The 15,005-nt window shown below is 45.5% G+C and overlaps 1 long non-coding RNA gene across 1 annotated transcript in view; it reads left to right on the plus strand.

Annotated features, from left to right (window-relative positions):
• Positions 1 to 1,388: 1,388 nt before the first annotated feature.
• Positions 1,389 to 15,005, plus strand: part of LOC125134386 (uncharacterized) — a 41,267-nt gene continuing 27,650 nt past the window's right edge. Inside the window, exon 1 of the long non-coding RNA XR_007136623.1 lies at positions 1,389 to 1,549. This is a non-coding gene — a long non-coding RNA (uncharacterized LOC125134386). The remainder of the gene's footprint in view (positions 1,550 to 15,005) is intronic.

Consider the following 15,005-nt stretch of genomic DNA (forward strand, 5'->3'; position numbering starts at 1 on the left):
TTCTTAACCAACTAAGCCACAATGGGAACTTCTAGTAAGGCTTCTAGTAATATCAGCTATCATTTACTGAAGATTTGCTATGACCAGGCACAATTCTAAGTACTTTTTTTTTTTTGTCTTTTCTAGGGTCGCACCCGAGGCATATGGAGGTTCCCAGGCTAGGGGTCCAATTGGAGCTGTACCCTCCAGCCTACGCCAGAGCCACAGCATCAAGGGATCTGAGCCATGTCTGTGACCTACACCACAGCTCATGGCAATGACAGATCCTCAGCCACTGAGCAAGGCCAGGGATCGAACCTGCAACCTCATGATTCCCAGTCAGATTTGTCAACCACTGCGCCACGACGGGAACTCCAATGCTAAGTATTTTGTGTTATCTCCTTTAATTCTCTCAACAAATGCCCATATATTGCTGATGGGAATGGAAAACTTTGGAAAACAGTTTGGCAGTTTCTTAAAAAGTTGAACATAAATTGACCATATGACTCAGTGTTTCTTCGAGGTATTTACCCAAGAGAAATGAAAACCCGTGTCTACCCCAAAACTTGTAGAGGGGATATCCATAGCAGCATTGTTCATTATAGCCAAAAATTGGAAATGACCCAAATATCTATCAATTGATTATGTGTAAACAAGATGTGGTATTATTGTCATGAGATGGAATATTATTCAGCAATTTAAAAAGGAACAAACTACTGATGTATACAACCATGGATGGGCCTCAAAAAGATTAGACTGAATGAAAGGAGCAAGACAAAAAGGACCACATAGAGCATAATTCCATTTATGTGAAATTTTCAGAAAAGGTAAATTTATAGACGTAGAAAGTAGATTAGTTGCCTCAGGCTGAGAGGCAGAAGGGGAGTGGCTGCTAATGGGTACAGGGGTTTTTTTGGAGGGGTGATAAAAATATTCTATAATTGGAGTTCCCATCTTGGTGCAGTGGAAACGAATCCAACGAGGAACCATGAGATTTCAGGTTCAATTCCAGGTCTCGCTCGGTGGTTAAGGATCTGGCGTTGCTGTGAGCTGTGGTGTAGGTTGCAGATGTGGCTCGGATCCTCATTGCTGTGGCTCTGGCATAGGCCGGCAGCTGTAGTTCTGATTTGACCCCCAACCTGGGAACCTCCAGATGCCTCAGGTGTGGCCCTAAAAAAAAAAAACAAAACCAATAATAAATAAATAAATAAATAAATAAAAAGTGTTCCAGAGTTTCCGCTGTGGCACAGTGAGTTTAAGATCTGGTATTGCTGCAGCTGCATCTCAGAGTCAATCCCTGGCCAGAGAATTTCCATATGCCAGGGTATGGCCAGAAAAAAACAAAACAAAGAAGGAAAACATATCAGCCACATTTTCAATAGATACTCTGGTGATCCCATTTCACAGGTGTGGAAACCTCAGACAGGTGAAGCCCACAGCTACTCAGCTGGGAAGTAGAGGAGCCAGGTTTGAAACCTACAAAGCTGTGCTCTTGATCGCTGGACTCTCTCACTTCCTGAAGTCTGCTTGGGCAGTGCCCTCCATCGTTCCTGGACATGTAATTCCCAAGGTTGGTGCCAGACATGTTTTCAAGCTGCAACAACTGCTCTTTAGATGACGAGGGTCACAGGGAGATGACGGAGGGCCGGGGGTGGATTTGGGACACTGGGAGAGCCTCTTTCGTGAGAAAGCACAGGCAGCAGCTGGGCCAAGGTCATCTGTGGCAGTCCCCATGCTCTGTCACCCCCTCCTCAACCCTGTCTCCCTCCCAGGGGAGAGAGGAACTTGGCTCCAAAACTGAGACCAGAATGAGAGCCAGAGACCTGACCTCACCCCCACCTTGGAATCTACTGGATCTGGGGCCATGACAAGGGAGGGGCTGTCCCCAGACCAAACTAACAAACTGAAATCCAACTGTCCCACTCAGCCCTGTTATTTTGTGATCACACCATATAATCACAGCATAGGACAGACTTGAATGGAAACTCATGGGATCTGGAATCTTGGATTCATGGTCCAAGTCTCTAGCTTCTCTGTCTCCAAACTCAGTTGTCCTTGAGCAACTTGCTTACCTTCTCCAGGCTTCAGTTTCCTCATCTATGAAATGGAGACAATGGTATTTCCTTCAGAGTGTGGTTGTAAGAATTTGGGGGACCAAATGAACTTCATTTTTCGGCCATATACATTAAATGTCTTAAGTTGTTATGGTTTTAATAATTACCCCACTCAAAAGAAACAAAGTTAAAGAGAATAGCAAAAATAGTTAAATACTAAGTCAGCATTTTTGGACACTGATTTTGTGCTGTTTCCATTTTTGGACACTGATTTTGTGCTGTTTTGAGTGCTTTAACTCATGAATCTCTGTAACAACCCATGAAATTGGTATCATGATTTCATCATTACCCTAATTTATAGATGTGAAAACTGAGGCTCTGAGAGGTTAAATATGTTGGCTCAAGGTCTCCAATGTGGAAGGGGCAAGCTGACAAACTTTAGAGCCTTAGTTCTTTGCCATTCAGGATGCAATTAAATAGAACTTAAGGAGTTCCCATTGCAGCTCAGCAGAAATGAATCTGACTAGTATCCACAAGGACACGGGTTTGATCCCCGGCCTTGCTCAGTGGGTTGCGAATCTGGTGTTGCCGTGAGTTGTGGTGTGGGTCACTGATATGGCTTTGATCTGGCATTGCTGTGGCTCTGGTGTAGGCCAGAAGCTATAGCTCCGATTTACCCCTTAGCCTGGGAACCTCCATGTGCCTTGGGTGCAGCCCTAAAAAGACAAAAAAAAAAAAAAAAGAGTAGAACTTAAGATGCCAGTCTAGTTTATTGAAGTCCTGGTGTGTGAGGATAAGGAAAAGCAGCACTTAAGATGATGGGTCCAAAGTAATTGCCAAGTTTATTAACTTTTATTATTTTTTGGCCACACCCATGTCATGTGGAATTTCCTGAGCCAGGTATGGATCCTGAGCCACAGCTGTGACAATGCCAGCTCCTTAACCCACTTCACCACAAGGGAGCTCCTATTAACATTATTCACATTTCCCCTTTCTAAACCTTCTAGTTATGAGGTCACACATCTCATCTTTGTGGCGGGGCAGTGGAATCGCCATGACAACTGCATTCATGTTTTTACCTTTAACATAAGCTACTGTATTTTAAGTTTTTGTAATAAATAAAAGGCTTTCAAGGTTTTAAACTGGTAACACTTTCACCTGGTTCAAAATTCGAAAAGCATCGAGAAAAGTCATAGGGTGAAAAGGCTCCCTCTCACCCCCACCCCTGCCATCCCTTCAGCCTGCCAGTCTCTCCACACAGCCAGCCAGCATTATTGTGTTTTCAGGGGGAAGGGAAGAACTGATACCTTTTGAAATTAGAAAGGGTGTGCTTGATTTGTTCTGAAGCCACAAGGCATAAAGCCTACCTCAGTCTGGTTGATTTCTTCAGGTCAGCTTCTGCCTGGTTTCCTGTACCCTTTGATGCACCACTGCTTCTTGCAGGTGATGGTTGGTCCCTTAGGGAAATGGTTGGTCCCTTCTCCCTCTAAACTTTCCCCCGAGGCACCCCCTCCAGTATCTGCTATGCTCCTGACCACGTTTCCTCCCACCTCCAGGCCCAGCTGGTTCCTCAACCCCCCGCAGGGTACAGAGCCTGTAAAAGTCAGAGGACATCTCATCATCTCACCTTGGCTGAGTGGCTGATAGGGTGGAGGCGAACCTGGAGGTCACACCTGGATGGCCTCAGGCCATATCTAGCCCGTGAGAATTTCTTTTTCTTTTTTGGGCCTGCCCAGTGATTTCATAATTGGAAATTTTCACCTGAAAATCTGATTTTTCCAGCTTCATTTGAACTATTGGCAGATCCAGTCACACTGAACCTCTATTTGTGCCTGATGTACTCAACTAGGGCTGAGTAGCGGGTACTCCCTTTAAAAGGAGTACTCTCTGGATTGCCATGGTCCCCACCACTCCCTGTTGGTTACTGAGGTACACAGATTAATGGCTGCTCTGAAGTATCCACATCCTAATCCCTGGGACATGAATATGTCATGTGAATATGTTACCTTACATGACAAATGGAAATCAAGTTTGCAGATGGAGCTAAGGTTGTTAATCAGCTGATCTTTTTTTTTTTTCTTTATTACTCAAATGAGTTTATCACATCTGTAGTTGTATAATGATCATAACAATCCAGCTGATCTTAAAATAGGGAGGTTGTCCTGGATTTTCTGTTGGCTCCAATGTAATCACAAGTATCCTTAAAAGTGGCAGAGGGAGGCAGAAGAAGAGATTCAGAGATGTGACAATGGAAACAAGGTCAGAGAGGTGCCATGTTGCTGGCTTTGAAAATGGAGGAAGAGGGAGTTCCTTGGTTGCTTAGTGGTTAGGGATCTGGCATCGTCACTGCTCTGGTGTGGTTCCATACTTGGCCTGGGAACATTTGCGTGCCACTGGCACGGCCAAAAAAAAAAAAAAAGAAAAAAAAGAAAAGAAAATGGAGGAAGGGGCCACAAACCAAGGAATGTTGGCAACTTCTAGAGGGTGGATAAAGCAAGGAAGTGGCTTCTCCTCTAAAGCATTCAGAAAGAAACACTGTCCTGCAAACAGCTTGCTTTTATCCCAGTGAGAGTCTTTTCAAACTTATTTTTTTGGAGGGGGTGGGGAGATGCTGTGCCTGAAGCATGTGGAAGTTCCTGGGCCAAGGATTGAACCCACGCCACAGCAGCAACCCAGGCCATGACAGTGACAATGCCAGATCCTTAATCCACTGCAGCACAGGAGAACTCCAATCTACAGAACTGTAAGATAATAAATTTGTATCATTTTAAGCCACTAAGTTTGTAGTAATTTGTATCACAGTAATAGAAAGTGAACAGAGTTTAAATGGGCATCTCTTAGGGATGGGGGAGTGGCGCACAGCTGGTAAGAGCTGTTGTAAGTATGTAAGACCCTTAGCTGAGGATGCTCAAGAAGTGGCACCTTGGAGTTCCCGTCGTGGCGCAGTGGTTAACGAATCCGACTAGGAACCATGAGGTTGTGGGTTCGGTCCCTGCCCTTGCTCAGTGGGTTAACGATCCGGCGTTGCCGTGAGCTGTGGTGTAGGTTGCAGACGCGGCTCGGATCCCGCGTTGCTGTGGTTCTGGCGTAGGCCGGTGGCTGCAGCTCCGATTCGAACCCTAGCCTGGGAACCTCCATATGCCACGGGAGCGGCCCAAGAAATAGCAACAACAACAACAACAACAACAATAACAACAACAACAAAAGACAAAAAAAAAAAAAAGAAGTGGCACCTATTGTATAGGGAATAGGCTTATAACGTGGGCCCAGGCAGAGGGGAGGCATGGGTGATCCTTGCTTTGGCTTTTCCTCCATCTGCTCTCATAACACTCCTCTGCCTGGTTGCCTTCCCAGGGCTCGCTGAGAGAGCTGGACTGAGCAGCTAGGTCTTGGAGGATGTACATGGTAACCACTCAGAGATGTGGCAGATGTCAGCAGCCAGTGGAGGCATCTGAGCCCTGATATAGGACAGGATGAGAGGGTCAAGTGGAAAAGAAAGGAGACTAAGACCAGCTGGGTAAAAGAGCCATCAGAGCTGCAGGTGGGAGGACCAGGAGCAGGCCCTGAAGTGGGGTGCAAGGAGGGGCAGGGCATGGGGTTGGTCTAGTCTGGAGGCCTGCTTGAGGAGTCCTGAAAGGGAGCCATGGGCTGACTTGCTGTAATGGAGGGAGCTGAACTCATGTATCCTGAGCAATTACTGATGAATGATCGTGGCTTACCATGTCAGACTTGCTGAAGATATTCATGTTTAACAGTGCATATCACATCAACATAAAAAGATGAAGTTGCATTTAAGGCAGCAGTACCTGAGAAGGAAAACCTCATGGCCAGACTGCCAGAAGGTCTTCCGTCTTCCAGTTCCCACCCCCTTAAGTGTCTTTAGGCTTTCATTACAATTCTTCCACTTATTCTGAACAGGTTTGTTTGTTTATTTTTATTTTACTATTTTTGTCTGCAAATACTCATTTAAAATTTAATATGTGCCAGGTACTGGTCTAAGTGGCTTATGAATATTAATTTATATAATCAGCATAACAACCATTGACAGAAGTACTGGGATCTCTATTTATAGAGCAAGAAACTGAGGCACAGAGAGGTTAAGTCATTTGCCCAGGACACAGCTAGTGAGTGATTGTACCTCTGAGACTCAGCTTTCTCGGCGGTTAAATGGGGCTGTGCTATAGAAGAGTGCCCTTTATATAGCAGAGTTTCTCAGCTCCGGCACTGTTGACATCTGGGGCCAGATAATTCTTTGTTGCGAGGGTTCTCTTGCACATCATAAGATGTTAAGGCATATCCTTGGCTGCACCCATGAGATGCCAAGGGCAGCCTCCCCTCCTAATAAAAATGTTTCCAGACCTTGCCAAATGTCCCCTGGGGACACCTTGCACCCTGGTCGAGAACTAATGCTCTAATAGTTAATCCCTGGGGAGGATTAAATGAGGTAATGCATCCAAGGTATGTATCTTCATACGTTCCTTCCTTTCACTGTCCTCCTACGGCCTGTACTGGGTGGGTTCTGACTCTCCAGAATCTTCTTTCTCTTTTTTTCCTTTATGGCTCTTGTTAATGTGCCCACCTAAATGTAGACCGGGTGCTTGAGAGCCTCTTGCAAACCCGAATCTGGCTCCAGGAGTCAACCTGCCTTTCAGTCCCATCATGTCCACTGAGAATGTGTGTGACCTTGGCTGAACCCCTTTCCCTCCCCGAGCCTCAGTTTCCCCAGTACAATGAGAGGGTTGACCTAAAACTTCCCCAAAGATCTTCTAGCTGCAGAAATCAGTGACTGGGTGATTCAGACCAAATACAAACAAATTCCTTTTACAAAGTCCAAATTCTTCCAGAGACTTAGTCATTCCAGGGTCTGAACTTTCTCGCAAAAGCCATTTGAAAAATTCTTCCAGCTTAAAAAAAAAAAAAAAGCCTATTAAAAGAAAGTAAAAGTTTCAAAACCAAATCCTAAGCAAACGCCCCTGAAAACAATACACACGCATACCCGTGCATGCACACACGCACACAGCACCCAAGGTAACTCTGAGAACAGGATATGAAACCTTGCCGGCCAGCGCAAAGAAATGATTCGCAGGCCTTTCGAGATGCTTCTATTTCAAGGCACAATCCACCCACTGGATCTGGTGGCTCCAAAAACAAAATAAACCTTCAAGAAGCTGCTGTTTCTTATCTCAACCTAGAGTTAGCCCAGCCAGCATCCTCAGGCCTCAGGGACTCCAGCCAGAAGACAAGGTTGAGTCCTGTGAATTCCCTTTCTGTTCTATTTAAAGTCTCAAGCTGTAGCCTGTGTAAGGTCTTTTGCATCCCCTTTGGTTGGCTGACCCTGAGTTTAAAGCAACACAGCCTGATGGGTTTACAGCACAGCCTGGGGGTTCATACATTTAGGTATGGCTCTGTCCTACTACATTCTGGGCTGGTCGTTGCAGTAGCTGTCTTCAACTAAACAATCTTACCCGGCCTGGGTATTGTGCTATTAATATTACACTTTCCCTAGTTCCATGAATTATAGCAAACCATTCACCATGTTATGCTCTTATGTAAAACAAAAGCTTCAAAGTAATTTATTCATTCAATGAAATTCTTATTGAGCACTGACGAAATGCCAAGCACTGGGCTGAGCATGAAGGAGGTGCTGGTGCGAAGATCCAGCCCCTGCCTTCAAGGAGCTTGGTGGAGTGGGAAAATCGGACAAGTGAAACGTAGTGGAAACATAGGGAACCACTCCCTATAGGAAATGGCCTGCATAAAAAATGACACTAAAGTTGGAGCAAAATTTAAGGAAATGCAAATGCATGTGATATGGTTAAGTATATTCTCGTGTACTTACCCTTGATTTTTTTTTTAATTTTAAATTTAGAAAACTTGTCTTTCATGATGCTTCAGTTGCCCCCTAGAATCCTGCAGAAAAGTCACAATCTGGCCCAAACCTACTTTTCTTCCTAAGAAATCTCACCCCAGTTCCCATCATGATCACTGCTTGGAGTTTCTTCCCTCCTTTCCTTCTTATCTGTGCTCCAGGGTCTGATTTAAAAGCCCACTTCCCCCAGGATGTGTTTGCCGACCTATCTGGCCAGGTCTTCACTATTTCTAACCACAGATCCCATGCTCCTCACTTGGCTTTTAGCTGGTCCTGCCTGGTGACCTCTCTCGTATTTCTGTCCTGAACTTGTACGTAACTTGTGAATCAGGGGAAAGAGGACAAGAACTGACATTTATTAAATGCTTTCTTGATGCCAGGCTAGCCCCTTCCTGTACATGATGTGCCTGGCACATAGAAAATATTCAATAAATATTTGCTGACTGAATGCCTGAGTGATTACACTCTACCCTAACAATAACTTTTGGAGGCGAGTGCTATTAGAATTCCCATTTTAGAAATGAGGAAATTGAGGCACAGATAGATTAAAGCCTGCATGAAAGGGCTTTCTGCCTCCAAAGCCAAAGTTCAGGCTCATTCTCCTACTCTTTTTTTTTTCATATATATACTTTTTTTCCCCTAAAATATCTTGCACATAGTAGGTGCCTAATAAAGAGCTGCTGACTGATAGGACACACGTCACGCTCCCTGCTTCACCTCACCCCAGATACTGTTACTTGCTCTCTTTTGTGGGCCCATATGCTTTATTTCTACACTTGGTTTAAAAACCATTCTGCTGTCACCTGTGTGTGTCTGCCTCTCCCACTAGACTGTGGCCTCAAAAATGAAATACACCTGCAGTGCCCCTGGCTGGCACGTCGTTCATGGTCAATGAAGATTTGCTGAAGTGGGGGTGGTAATGGTGATGGTTAAATATACCCCTTAAAAAGGCATGTCAGGGTCTAACTCCTGTACCTGTGAATGTGACCTTATTTAGAAATAGAGTATTTACAGATATAATTAAGGTGAAGATGTCAAAATGAGCTCATCCTACATTCAGGGTGGACCCTAAATGCAAGGACTGATGTCCTTAGAAGACATAGGAAGGCGAGATTTGGGACACAGAGGGAAGAAGGCCGAGGGAAGAAGGCCGAGGGAAAAAGGCCAAGGGAAGGCAGAGGCAGAGATTGGAGTCATGAAGCCCCAAGCCAAGGACTATCAAAGATCGCAGTCAGCCACCACAAGCTGCAAGGGAGGCATGGAACAGATGCTCCCTCTGAGCCTCTGGAGGGACTAGCCCTGATGACACCTTGACTTTGACCTGCTGGTCTCCAGAACTGCGAGAGTATGTATTCCTGTAGCTTTAAGCCATCACGTTTTTTACAGAAGCCCTAGGAAAATCACAGGGGTTGAACAAGAGGGCAGTCCTGGCTAAGAAACTCAGGACTTGGGAGAAATGGCTTTGACTCTGGGGTCTCACAGGCCTGGCTTTGGCACCTACCTGTGCTATGGTCTCAGTTAACGGACTTTCCTCCTCTGAGCCTGTTTCCTTCTTTGTAAAATAGGACAGTCACAGTAACAGGTAACATCTTGAGTGCCAGGGAGTGTGTTAAGCCCTTTCCATGAGTCCTAAGACTTGGCCTGAATAAAGGCCCAGAATAATCATCAATTAAAGAAACTGAGAGAGTTCCCATCGTGGTTCAGGGGGTTAAGGACACAACAGGGGCTTAAGGACACAACATAGTATCTGTGAGGATGTGGGTTTGACCCGGAGTTGCCGCAAGCTGCAGTGTAGGTCGCAAATGCAGCTCAGATCCAGTGTTGCTGTGGCTATGGCGTGTAGGCTGGCAGCGGCAGCTCCAATTTGATGTGTACCCATGGCATGTGGAGGTTCCCAGGCCAGGGATTGAACCCAGACCACTGCAGTGACAAAGCTGGATCCTTAACCCACTGTGCCACAAGGGAACTCCCATTGTTTGGCTTTGAATCTGACAATGTGATAACTCATGAGAGTGTAGATGGAGTCAGACAGAACCAGGTTCAAATTCCGGCTTTGGCATTTATTAGCTAGGTAAACTTGTGCCATCTCTTGCCCCTCTGAGCCTCAGTTTCATCATCTGTAAAATGGGGATGGTACTGGTCCCTACTTGGTAATGTTGATGTGATGGTTGAATTAAATGACGTAAGGGAATTCATGCCACTATGAGCTGGTCCGTGAAGGGGTCCACAATTGCAGTTCTGGCACATAGTAGGTCATCAACGAAAGGAAGTGGCTGCTGTGCTGAATGAAGGTGATGGTTCAGGAGGGGAAAATTCACAACAGCGAGCGAGTGAGAAGAGGACTGCAACAGCTGGTGGTTGATTTTCCCAGAGGAGGCCTGGGGGACAGCGAGGGCCTCTCGGGCAGCTGCTTCCTGGGGTTGTGATGTCACCTGGCCCATCCAGGAGGCCATGGTACCAGCGCCTGTCACTGCCTCCCAGCTGGCCGTCTTCACTTCCTGCGCCCTAAGCCTGCCCTTGCCTTCTTTCTCATGACCCTGGGGAGGCAGCTGGACTGCAGCTCAAGGAACAACTCCCATCTGCAAGTTGGGAGCACACAGGCCTCTCCCTTCTCCCCAGGGCTCCTGCACCTTGGGGGGGATCCTAGACAGTGACTCTTGTCCAGTGGTTTTCAAACTGGGTTCCTCCGAGGGCAGGGATTCTGAGGGGTGCCTCAGGGAGCCCTGAGTGTGGGGAGGGGGAGTGTGGTGGAAATAAGGGGTACACTAAGCCGTTGGGCTTCTCAGGCCACCCCCACGCCTCCAAACAGGCCCACTTTTCTCTTGTTTACATATTGAGACTTCCTATAAAATTTGAGTTCAGAAGAAAAGATTCCATGACAAAAGAAAGTTAAAAAACATTTGATCTTTTGTGCTATGAGTTATATCTCAGTTTTTGAAAAAACCCTCTGATCCGTTCTACCACTTTCATTTTCTAGAGGGGAGGCTGAGGCTGAGTGAGGAGAAGCAGCCCACGCATGGTCACCCAGCGAATCAGCAATAGAATTGGGAAGCGGGCCCCCTGCTATAGGCCAGATGCTGTCTCTCCACCATGCAGTACCAGGAGTGGAGCGGAGGGCAGACAGCTCTGGTTGTCACAGCTGATAATTACCACCGCATCCCTTTGCTCTCGGGGACACAGTTCAGTGACGAAGCCAGGCGAGCTTGAGGCTAAACACCCAACCATCTTGCCTCCCAAGCCTCCATCACTTTCCTCCGTAAAAAGGAGCTCCTGGTACCTCAAGAGGGGTAGAGGGAAGATCAGATTTATGGGTTGTTCTTCTTTGAACAATTTCTTTTCTTTTTAGGGCCGTACCCACTGCATATGAAAGTTCCCAAGCTAGGGGTCCATTTGGAGCTACAGCTGCCGGCCTACACCACAGCCATAGCAACTCGGGATCTGAGCCGCACCTGAGACCTACACCACAGCTCACAGCCATGCCAGATCCCCGACCCACTAAGCAAGGCCAGGGATCAAACCCACATCCTCGTGGATTCTAGTTGGATTCATTTCTGCTGAGCCACAACAGGAACTCCCTGAGCAAGTATTTTTTTAAGTGTCTATTGTGTGCCAGGCATTGTACTTGGCTTTGAGAATTGAGGAGGGACCAGGATGTCAGGCTCATGCTGTCATGGAAATTCACATTTCTATGGGAGAGGCCGATTGTAAGGAAGTAAATAAATGTAAGTTTATGATGAAAATGAAAACGGTGACAAAGTAGGAGTTCCTGTCATGGCTCAGTGGAAATGAATGGGACTAGTATCCTTGAGGATGACGGTTCAATCCCTGGTCCCACTCAGTGGGTACAGTGTAGCAGTGTAGGTTGCAGATGCAGCCGTGGCATAGGCCAGCAGCTATAGCTCCGATTCAGCCCCCTGGCCTGGGAACTTCCATATGCTGCATCTGTGGCCCTGGGGGAAAAAAAACAACAACAAAAAAAACAGTGACAAAGTAGAGACAGACAGAGCACATTTCTGGTTAGATTAGGTGGCTGGATAGGATCCTCTAAAGAAGTGATTTTTTTTTTTAGGGCCACACCTGCTGCATATAGAGGTTCCCAGGCTAGGGGTCTAATCAGAGCTGTTGCTACTGGCCTATGCCAGAGCCACAGCAACACCAGGTCCGAGCCACATCTGTGACCTACACCACAGCTCATGGCAATGCCAGATCCCCAACCCCCTGAGCGAGGCCAGGGATTGAACCCGAAATCCATGGTTCCTAGTTGGATTCTTTTCTGCTGCACCATGACAGGAACTCCTTTTTCTTTTTTTTTTGAAAGTGATTTTTTTTTGTCTTTTTCTTTTTTTTTTTTTGTCTTTTTGCTCTTTCTTGGGCCACTCCTGCGGCATATGGAGGTTCCCAGGCTAGGGCTCGAATCGGAGCTGCAGCCACCAGCCTACGCCAGAGCCACAGCAACGCTGGATCTGAGCCGCGTCTGCAACCTACACCACAGCTCACGGCAACGCCGGATCGTTAACCCACTGAGAAAGGGCAGGGACCGAACCTGCAACCTCATGGTTCCTAGTCGGATTCGTTAACCACTGCGCCACAACTGGAACTCCCTGAAAGTGATTTTTAAAGAGATCCTCTAAAGAGTTCTCTTGTGACACAGTGGGTTAAGGATCCAGTGTTGTCACTGCAGCAGCTTGGGTCACTGCTGTGGTGTGGGTTCAATCCCTGGCCCAGGAATTTCCACAGGCTGTGCCACAGGCGAGGGCAAAAGACAGAAGAAAAAAAATGATTGTTTTTGAAGCATAGTTGATTTACTGTGTTGTGTTAATTGCTGCTGTACAGGAAAATGATTCAATTTATATATATATACACACACACATATATAATATACAGTCTTTTAAAATGTTCTTTTCCAGGACTTCCTGTTGTGGCTCAGTGGTTAACGAACCCGACTAGGATCCATGAGGACTCGGTTTTGAGTCCTGGCCTCACTCAGTGGGTTAAGGATCTGGCATTGCCATGAGCTGTGGTGTAGGTTGCAGATTCGGCTTGGATCTGGCATTGCTGTGGCTGTGCTGTAGGCCAACAACTGTAGCTCTGATTCGACCCCTAGCCTGGGAACTTGCATATGTGGTCGGTGTGGCCCTAAAAAGAATAAATAAATAAATAAATGAAATACTCTTTTCCATTATGGTTTAATCGGATATTGAATATAGTTCTCTGTGCTATACAGGAAGACCTTGTTGTATATCCCCTGCGTGTAATAACTTACCTCTGCTAACCCCAAATTTCCAGTCCAGCTCTTTCCAAACCTCCTCCACCTTGGCAACCACAAGTCTGTGCTCCTTGTCCATGAGTCTTTTTCTGTTCTATAGATATGTTCATTTGTGTCATATTTTAGATTCCACACACAACATGATATCATATGGTATTTTTATTTCTCTTTCTGAGTTCTCTTAATACGATAATCTTTATTTCCATCCATGTTGCTACAAATGGCATTATTTCATTCTTTTTTATGGCTGAGTAGTATTCCATTGTATATATGTACCACATCTTCTGTATCCATTCATCTGTTGATGGACATTTAGGTTGTTTCCATGTCTTGGCTATTATGAACAGTGTTGCTATGAACATAGGGGTACATGTATCTTTCTAAATTATAGTTTTGTCTGGGTATATGCTCAGGAGTAGGATATGGTAACTCTATCCAGAGTTTTTTGAGGAAACTTCATGTTGTTTTCTGTAGTGGCTATGCCAACTAAACAGGTAATATTTGCTTTTGTTTTTTTGGTTTTATTTGTTTATTCTTTTTTTTTTCCATTATAGCTGATTTACAGTGTTCTGTCAATTTTCTGCTGCACAGCAAGGTGATCCAGTCACGTATACATGTATACATTCTTTTTTCTCACATTATCATGCTCCATCACAAGTGACCAGGCATAGTTTCCAGTGCTATACAGCAGGATCACATTGCTTATCCATTCTAAAGGCCGTAGTTTGTATCTATTAACCCCAAATTCCCAGTCCATCCCACTCCCTCCCCTCCTCCTTGGCAACCACAAGAATCTTCTCCATGTCCATGATTTTCTTTTCTGTGGAAAAGTTCATTTGTACCCTATATTAGATTCCAGATATGAGTGAAATCATATGGTATTTGTCTCTCTCTTTCTGACTTCACTTAGTATGAGAGTGTCTAGTTCCATCCATGTTGCTGCAAATGGCATTATTTTGTTCTTTTTTATGGCTGAGTAGTATTCCATTGTGTATACATACCACATCTTCTTAACCAATCATCTGTCGATGGACATTCAGGTTGTTTCCATGTCTTGGCTATTGTGAATAGTGCTGCAGTGAACATGTGGGTGCATGTATCTTTTTCAAGGAAAATTTTGTCTGGGCATATGCCTAAGAGTGGGATTGCTGGGTCATATGGTAGTTTTATGTATAGTTTTCTAAGGTACCTCCATACTGTTTTCCATAGTGGCTATACCAATTTACATTCCCATAAACAGGTAATATTTGAACTGAGACCTCAAAGAGCTGAGGACCCAGAGAATTCTGTTTGTTTTTTTGTCTTTTTGTCTTTTTGCCATTTATTGGGCTGCTCCTACAGCATATGGAGGTTCCCAGGCTAGGGACTGAATTGGCGCTGTAGCCACAGGCCTACACCAGAGCAACAGCAACGCAGGATCTGAGCTGCGTCTGCAACCTACACCACAGTTCATGGCAACGCCGGATCCTTAACCCACTGAGCAAGGCCAGGGATCGAACCCGCAACCTCATGGTTCCTAGTCGGATTCATTAACCACTGAGCCACGATGGGAACTCCGACCTAGAGAATTCTAAATGCTAAACGAGGGCACTGTGTCAATACCGAAGAGCACAGGTAAGGGATAAAACTGATTGCCATGAGTATCCATCTGTTTCACAATTGCGTTATTATCATAAATATGCAAATATGATGTGAACATGTTATGTGTGTATTTCCCTCCTTGTGTTTGCTGATGGTTATGACTGTTAACATTTTTTTACACACTCACAATATGCGATGTCCTCTTCCAAGCATTTAGATGTGTTGCTTCATTTAATTCTTATAACGGCCCTGTCAG

Source organism: Phacochoerus africanus, chromosome 8 (genome assembly GCF_016906955.1).
Source record: "Phacochoerus africanus isolate WHEZ1 chromosome 8, ROS_Pafr_v1, whole genome shotgun sequence".
Classification (NCBI taxonomy): Eukaryota; Metazoa; Chordata; class Mammalia; order Artiodactyla; family Suidae; genus Phacochoerus; species Phacochoerus africanus.